We start from the raw sequence: 8,770 nt of genomic DNA, 5'->3' as shown, positions 1-8,770 counted from the left end.
ATTGCACTTGTTAACAGTGTTGGATGTGGTCTTTTGCTCCTCTAACCCAAAAGAAGCAGTTGAGTCGCCACTGAAAGTCAGCAAAAGCACGTTTGTCAGGGTTCAGTATTCTTTAATTTTTTCTCTGATTTTTCAGGATTTTTTTTTTATCTAGTACATTTGAGACTTATTGTTAAGCTAACATCAGCTGTCTCAAAACTCCAAAAATAATAATAAATTAAAAAAAACAAGAGAAAACTGTACTTTGTGTATTGTGGTCTGGCACTCAATGAGTTTTTCTTGGTTCTGGTGCCATGCAAAGCGGGCTGCGAAATGGATGAGCCTGGATGCCTATTCACAAGGTTTTGAGAGACTTTTGAGAAGTGGAGCATCATGCCAAAAGCATTCCTTCTTCCAGGCTCAACTGATTCTCTGTGGATATTTTTCGGACTAAGTGAAAATAGACTGTGTTGACTTGGACTGCATTTCTCTTTGTGAAACTGAGAGCTAAATGAAAGCCAAATTTCCTTCAGCATGAACCCATCCATATTTATTGAATTAAAAACATTCTATCCAATCCTGAAGACCAAAGGTTTACCAATTTTAAAACCCATTTCCTAATATCACACTATTTTTATATTCATACAATCAAAGACTCATGTTGTTTAGAGTAGTATTTCATATGCAGCACTGAAGACCACAATAGCCAAAGAATTTCAACATTAGCTACTTTCTCACTTTATCGGTGTCTGTATTAATAAAGTAAAAAGTTGGCTAATTAAATGTTAGACAGACAGAGAGACAGATTGACAGTTAGACAGATAGATAGGGTTTAGTTAAAAAAGTGCAGTGCAAATATTAAAATTGTTTATATTGTATGAAGTTGTATAAAGCCGGAGTACCTGGAGACAGACCATGCAGACATGGGAAGGACATGCAAACTAATGCTAACCACTGCACCCCAGGTTTGCACCAAGTCTGGGTCCTTGGAAACAAAATATTTAAAAAATGACTCGAGACTTTTTTCACAGTCCTCCACACATATTAGAAAATGTCAGTATATGGTATATTTCATACATTTCTAATCTCATAACCAAGACTCCTGTTACCCCCGGAGACACCCAGTATCCTATTATGTTAAATGTCACATTGTCTCATCGCTCATATTCCCTTGTTTGTGAGCAAAATGATGAAGTGGTTGTGTACCCAGTTGAACAATTAACATTCAGTGTCAAAAGCCTTTGTCTTTGTGCTCCTGAAAATAATTACAAATTATCTTCACTCTCATGAACACCGTACTGAGCCCCCCCCCCCCACACACACACACACATCTCAACATATCTTGAGCCAAAATGCCATTGTTCACTTTACATTCTGCATTTTGAAGCCGTTATTTTAACCAGCTAATATTTAGATTCCAAATGTGTGTGATTCCACAAATGCACAGAAAGAACCTCAAACTCTATGTTTACCCCTGCGAACGTACAGTATACTCAAGAAAGTGCCTGGCAATATGTTGCACTCTGAAAATCTTGGTTAATTTTGATCTTACTGTCTGTGGAAGCAGCCTGAAAATCTCGGCTCTACTCCAGTCAACACTGTCAGCAGCCAAAGACTAAACTCTGTCAATTTCCACACTTTGTAGTTCACCGAGTGTTTCTCTGCTTCTCACCACAAAAGCGTCATCCCTTTTTGCCCTGACACAAAAAACACTGAAAAAAAGAAGAAGTAAATAAAAATAAAAAGTCTTTTGAAGTCAAAAGAAAAATAGGACGGCAAAGAAAACATTTTACACTCCACGTTCCTCATGAAATGTTCTGCTAATTATGACCATGGGAAAAAAAATGTGTCTTTCAACCTAGAGCATGTAACTGAAATGTATCACTTTAAGCTTTAGAAAAATACGAAGGAGCTTTGACAAAAAAAAAATCTTTAACTTTATTTTTCATTCTTTTTTGTGACTCTGAAAGTTGGGTTATTATATCAGATTGGAGAGGATATGAAAAATTTGGTAAAAGGGGAAAAATAACAATTGCAAACATATTGCAAGTGCAATAGATTTCCTTTTCTGATGCAGGCTAAATGTATTTATTGCTTTATGTTATGATGACGGTATAGGTTTTAAATAGCATTTCCACAGCCTCTGGGAAAATGTTTCTCATTATTTTCTGAGCGTGCTGTACAGAGAAAAACGGGAAATCACACACAGATAAATCACAGTATTTCATCCTAAGCAAACCAAAATGTCAAACGGATGACTTAAAATTTGGCTAAAACAAACCGAAGAATGAGCAGCACTCTTTCAAGCTGTGCACATTAAAGCCATTCCGCATCATCATTAAGGCTCCAGCTTTTCAAACTAAAGGAACCTTCTCTAAGGTCTTTAGTTTCTTTAACAGTACACAACAGCGTCAGCATACAAAAACTCAAGGACACAGGTCAAAATGCGAAATTAACAACTAAACCGTATTTGCACCATTTAATTCATCATTCAGCGGCTTACAAATTAAGTCAATATAGTTTTGCCACCGAGTTGATGTTTGCGTTCACAGCTTGTCACAGTTCAAAACCTTGAATTATTTTTCTAATTAACACAAACAGCGTGTCACTGGCTGATTCTGGGACGTTTCGGGATGTTCAGGAGACTCACCTCACATAAGTACAGCTGCTCAAGAAGCACTTCTCACCAAAAATAAATCTGAGGTCGGAAAATGAACACATTCAGCTGCTGCGCTAAATCACTACTGTGCTGAATTAACACAGCTCCAATTAAACCAGTATCACACATACACAAACGCCTTCCCTTTCGTCTCTCTGTCTCAAACAAACACACAAACACACAAAAACAACCACACTAGGCTGTAGGTCTTTAAACAGGGAGCGTTGGGTTACTGATAACAGCTCTAAAATATTTCTAATGAGGCACCTGCCAGGCTGTAGAACTGTTAATTCACTAGTAGATTCAGCTGAACAGCTAGACTCTCTTCAGCTCAGCAGGGGATGTGGACACATACAGAGCAACACAGGGAGCGAGAAAATTCATGGATTTTTTTTACCTGTCAGATAGTAATAGATGTCATAAAACAAAAATTAGGCTTAAAAAAAAAAAGCGTTTATACTACTAAGACGTATTTTAACACAGATCAGCGTTACCTGCCGCAGAGAGCTACACAACACAAAAAACCCTGCATATTCAACAACAACATGCTAACATGCCTAAATGTCAGCAAAAGCAGACAGGACTCTTACAAGCTAAAGCAAAAGTTAAAGAACAAAGAGCTGTGACATCTGAATTATGTGTCATTTTATCTTAAATTATTATCAGAGAGTAGTAGAAAGTCTACCCACGTTAAAAAGAAGAAGAAAATCCATCACATCCTTTGCATTTATGCAGGACTTTCACATTCAGCATCTGTTTTATGATAAAAAATGTCATTTTTTATGAGAACTATGCAAAGCAGTGGAGCAGGCAGGGAGGTAGCACAGTCAATAAAAAACAAACATGGCAGGTGCAGACTCTTCCTGTGCAGTATTTATGTTTAAGTCAGCTGTTTCTTAGACCCTCTTACTGTTTCTGACCTTTTACAGCTGTACAGAGACCTGTTCGCTATAAAAGACGGGGGGGGAAGCAGGCACCAGCAGGTCGCAGTTTATTCCTGAGTTAAGCTGTGCAGAAACAAAGTAACATATGTGCTCTCGTGCGATCAAACAACACTGTTAGCATTTGCACCAGCATCAATCTGGCGAGCAGCCAATCAAAATGAGAGGCAAAGATGATTCGAATTAAGGAATTATGTTGAGCGCATATAGTGCACCTTGCTCTAATGTCCCCTTTTTTCCAAAACAGATCACATTACCAGAAGTGAATCGTCTACTTTAGCCTTCTAAACTGATCTAGCCTTTTACGGTATCTTTACACTTAAAACCTTAATAATGTGTCAATGTTTTGAGGTTTTTTTTTTCTTATTTTGTTAGCTTTTTTTAGTCCTCATATAGCCTGAGATTCTCCCTTGAAAATCCTGTAAAGTCAGAGAAACGGGTGTGAATAAAGCATTGTTTAGTTGTTGTGTAGAACTTACCCTAACTCACTCTGTGTGGATGAATCAGTACTTGTGTTTGAGAGAGAGTGCAAGAGAGGACAAATGCAAAAAAAAAGAAGAAAAAAAAAGCTAAAGGTGGGAGATGTGTTGCTGTATCCAGAAGAGTGAGGTGACAGCAGGTTGCTAAAGAATTGATGAGTACAGAGAGGACATGTTTCACCTAAGACATTTCCTGCTGTGATACATGTCCTCCATGATGACTTCCTGACATCAATATCATTACAACCTGCTGAGGTGAGTTGACAAAGGTATCTGATCTCTATCTGCACTACCTTGCACTGTGCCAGCACAGTATGCATGGATCTGAGAAAGAAGAATACGTGTCTTTGGGAAGGGCATGCAGGGTTTTATAAGGATAGAAATATGGTGCATTATTCATTTTGAAATGGATTTTCTCTTGCAGCCCATTTGTTCATTTAAAATGTTCCCTATGAAAAAAAAATAACTTGAGATGACTGAGATGATCACTTTATGTAACCTGAGTATGAACTTGAAGACTACCATTTTTCCTCATAAAAACAAATACAAAAATAGACGCTTGGTATAGATTTGAAGCAGACACCGTGCTTGAGCAAAAGGGCTTTAGAAATGTTCTCTCCATCCATCATCAAAACTCTTAACGTCACTTTGAATTCAAGACAGAAAAAGAAAAACAGTTACAAATGAAGACAAAGGCCACAAAAAGACATGTTTGAAGATTTTAAACACCCAACTGTCTCTGTCTGTGACTCTGTGCTAAAAAACAGACTGTTACTTATATTTATAATAAAAATTCAAATGATACACTAAGACTTTACTAAATAATTATTCAGAAGATTGATGGTTCCTTTCTTTTATTTGTGCAAAAATCTTTAATCACTGCTACATTTTTTTCTTGACATTACTATCCCAAAACAAAAACTTGTGACAGTAAAAGGACAAAACTGACAACTTGTAAAAAAGCGACCACAAAGCATACAGTACCAGTCAAAAGTGTGGGCATACCTGAGGGCATGAATGTTTCCAATATCTGTTTAATAAAAGTTTAGTAATAAGTAAAAAGATACAAAAGACTGAAATGCAACATGAAGCCAGTGTGCTAAAGTATTTATACACATAAAGTATTTTGGAAAATGTGAAAAATGTTTTAAACGTTTAAGGTAAAAATTGTCAAGTAAATCATCCTGGTCACTCTTTCAAGGTATTTTGTGATTTAGTTTTCCTCTCACTGAACTTCCTCCAAAGAACTATTTCATATTAAAGTCAGGCAGGAGCAAAATATACTCACATTTGGTTCAGAGTGGTGAAGAAAAGTTCTCGCTAAGGTCACAGTTGATGTTTTGTTATTGTTATTATACAAAAAAAAGAAAAGAAATTATATATGCTTATGTGAATGCACCTGACTATCTTTTCTGTTCATTCTTCTCCTCTTAGCCCCCCAGTTCAGCAGAATACCTCGAATTAACAAACCTGAAACTGTTCACCTCTTTATCTAGTTGTGAACCAACCTGCACACTCATGCATGTCTTGCCTGTTGTTTACAGTAGCTACAGACAGCTTGTGAATGCCCTAAAAATACAAATTGACCTCATCAATCTGATTCACCGCTGCAGTGCTTGTACAATGACCTTTTTAAAATCTTGACACACATAACAAAAAATAGGCTGAAAAACAAAAACAGGCCAAAGAAAGAGAGAAAATGAGACCTGACTGTGGTCTTGTCTAGACCGTGAAAACACATTAGAAACCACACCTCACATACACTCTCGTCTTTAGACAATTTAAATGGTTGACAATTCAGGTAGGACATTTTAAACACAGCACTTGTAACTGGTGAGTCCAAACAGTAGAGAGCCTGAAAGTGTATATCCATCGTCTACCTGCCTTTTACAGTCTTCAGTATCCATGGAAACAGAGAGATTTGAAAAAAGGTATCAGAAATAGGAATACTGAACTCTCATACAGAGCAGATGAATAGATACAGAATTAATTAATCTGAAAAATCCACACAGTATACTAATATGTGTTACAGCTGTAACATGCCCACGTTATATGGAAGTTTAAAGTCGGAGTGAAGGTTTTGATCAATTAAAGGGTAACACACATTAGGACCTTTAAACTTTCAACAGTGCTTCACTTCTGTGCAAGTCCCAGGCAGATAAACAGCTTAACAGAAGAGTATAAAAGAATAATGTGGATCTGACAGCAACAGGCTTTAGTTTGGCCTTTAACATGCCATCTGTCCAATCACCGCTATTTGGACTGTTTCTTTCGTTTAGAAGAAACAGTCCAAAAAGCGTACATTTTGGAAATGAATCTAAGTAATATTTTTATAAGACGTCATGCCGCATTTGTTCTCTGATTATATTTAAGCATTCAGCACCTAAGTGTAAAGCGGGTGAAATGAATCAATCCGTGTTTGTGCTTTTAGCCTTTTTAAAAACTGTCAGAAGCGTGCCTTTATTCTTCCTGTTTGTATGTTTGTGTCCTGGATCTAGAATGTTACGATCCCAGTAATTTGAAATCACTCCAACTTCCCTCATAAATGTTGTTTGTGTTGGGAAGAAAATGTGCCCATAAACATTATTATTATTTTGCTGATGTTCTCATCCAGAGCAATTAAAATGGGTGCAAGGGTATTTAGCATTAAACAGGACGTAATGTAAAAACCTTTTGTGCTAGAACATATTTTTGGCTTGCAATCAAAACCCAATTTGAATGTACCATCTTACAAATGAGCACCCTGAGAACCAGAAGCTCCACATCGTCAGGTACATCAAAAACCAGCTACCCGAAATAAACGCTGTATTGCCGATGCGCGTGTGTGACAACAAGACAGGAAAAAGGTTTAGCATTTTAATCAAAAAGATGTTCTCTCTAATCTGCTAAACACAAGAAATAATTTCAAACTAGACCAGCTGCCCTACCATGTAAAGGTTATGAATTTTACTCACGAAAAAAGGAGGCAACACTGGTTGATTTGTGCTCTCGAAATACATTTTGTTAGCTCAAAATGATCTCACAGCCAGCTCCAGTTAAGGCTGCACCACATGCTATTAACCCCATTTCTTACAGCTGAATCATTTAAGTCAGTATTTATACAGGTATTGATTGAATAGACACATACTCCTCTGCAGCGTACAGACAACGTCAGTTATCTTCCCTCAGTTTTTCATGGTATTTACGCTGCTTCCTTGCAAAACTACTGTAAATAACGAAAAGGCCAATAGCTGTGAAAAGGCCAACAGCTGTGTTAGCTGTGGGGCAGCTAACAAAGAGCACACAGACCACAGCTGTAAATGTTCACACACCATGCTAAGCTGTGTTTACCTCTATAAGTGAAACAGTCAAATGGTTCACTTTCCCACACGGTCATACAGATAAGTGAAGAATTACAACAAAGAAACACAGCCAAAAAATGTTAAACTACCCTCATTTGTAATGTAATGCCTATGGTCATGCGTAAATACTGTGGGGGAAATAATTATTTGATCCTCTGCTGAATTTATAGGTTAAGAAATTAACTAATTTTGTGGTAGTTTCATTTTAATGTAGAGAGATGGAATATTAACCAAAAATCCAGGGAAAAAACCCACACAATACATAAAAGTTTTAAATTGACTTGAATGTCACTGAGTGAACCAAGTCTTTGATCCCAAAGCAAAAGCTGACTTTATACTTGGTGAAGAAGCAATAAGATGTTTCTTGTATTTGGTCATCAGGTGTGCACACATTGCAGGAGGGATTTTGGCCCAACTCCTCCTCTAAACTCTCTAAATCGATTAGGTTTCCTGGTTGCTGCTTGGCAACCCGAAGCTTCAGCTCTCTAAACCGATTTTCTATTGGACTGAGGTCTGGAGACTAGCTAGGCTACTAATTGCAGCAACAGTTGTCACTTTCTCACCAAACATCTTCCTGATGGTCTTGTAGCTCATTCCAGCTGTGTATGGGTATATAATCTTGTCCCTGGTGTCCTCTGGCAGCTCTTTGGTTTGAGATCAGAAGGATTTGTTATAAACCGATTGATTGATTGATTGGAGTCTGTGTGCCACATGGGCACGCTAAGATGAAAGTCCTATAAATACTAGAGACTTGTTTATTTCTTTGTAAGTGAGCAAACTTAGAAATTCAACAGATGATCAAATAATCATTTCCCCAGGTTTGGGCATCATAACAGGAATATCTGAGCATCAGAAATGTCAAAAACCCTCATGGCAGACAATTATTCAGTGAAAGAAAAATCCTTGGATTCTGCATCCTCTTGATTGACGTGAGGAAAAAAATAGTATGACTTCAACTTTTAATAGAATATGCCTCTATTCAAAATCAAATAGCTTTTAAAGAAATAGAGAGAATATATGAAATTTTGTTTCCTAATGAAACGTCGTTATCTGAGGCTCTCAACTCGAGCTGAACTACGTCATACACATGAAACATGCTGCGCTCTCTTCACGTCATACACAGCTTCCCAATTTGGTGGTCTATTTAGGCTTCAAAATTTCCCATCTCTCACTCTGACACATCAGTGTCATGCTGCCCTGCATTGCTGCCTGCTGTTTCAACCCTTCCATTATCCTGGCATCCACCTGTAGCCTCTGGGGAGATACTGGCTCATCACTGATTTCTATATGTATGATATTTGCAGGGAGTGACAGGGTCATAGCATGGATACCAGACACCCTAAATTCCGCTTGCATAAATCATAAAGTGAG

Source organism: Pundamilia nyererei, unplaced genomic scaffold, assembly GCF_000239375.1.
Source record: "Pundamilia nyererei isolate P.nyererei 1_Seehausen unplaced genomic scaffold, PunNye1.0 scaffold00297, whole genome shotgun sequence".
NCBI lineage: Eukaryota > Metazoa > Chordata > Actinopteri > Cichliformes > Cichlidae > Pundamilia > Pundamilia nyererei.
The sequence above is the reverse complement of the archived record's forward strand: the minus strand, read 5'-3'. Positions refer to the sequence as shown.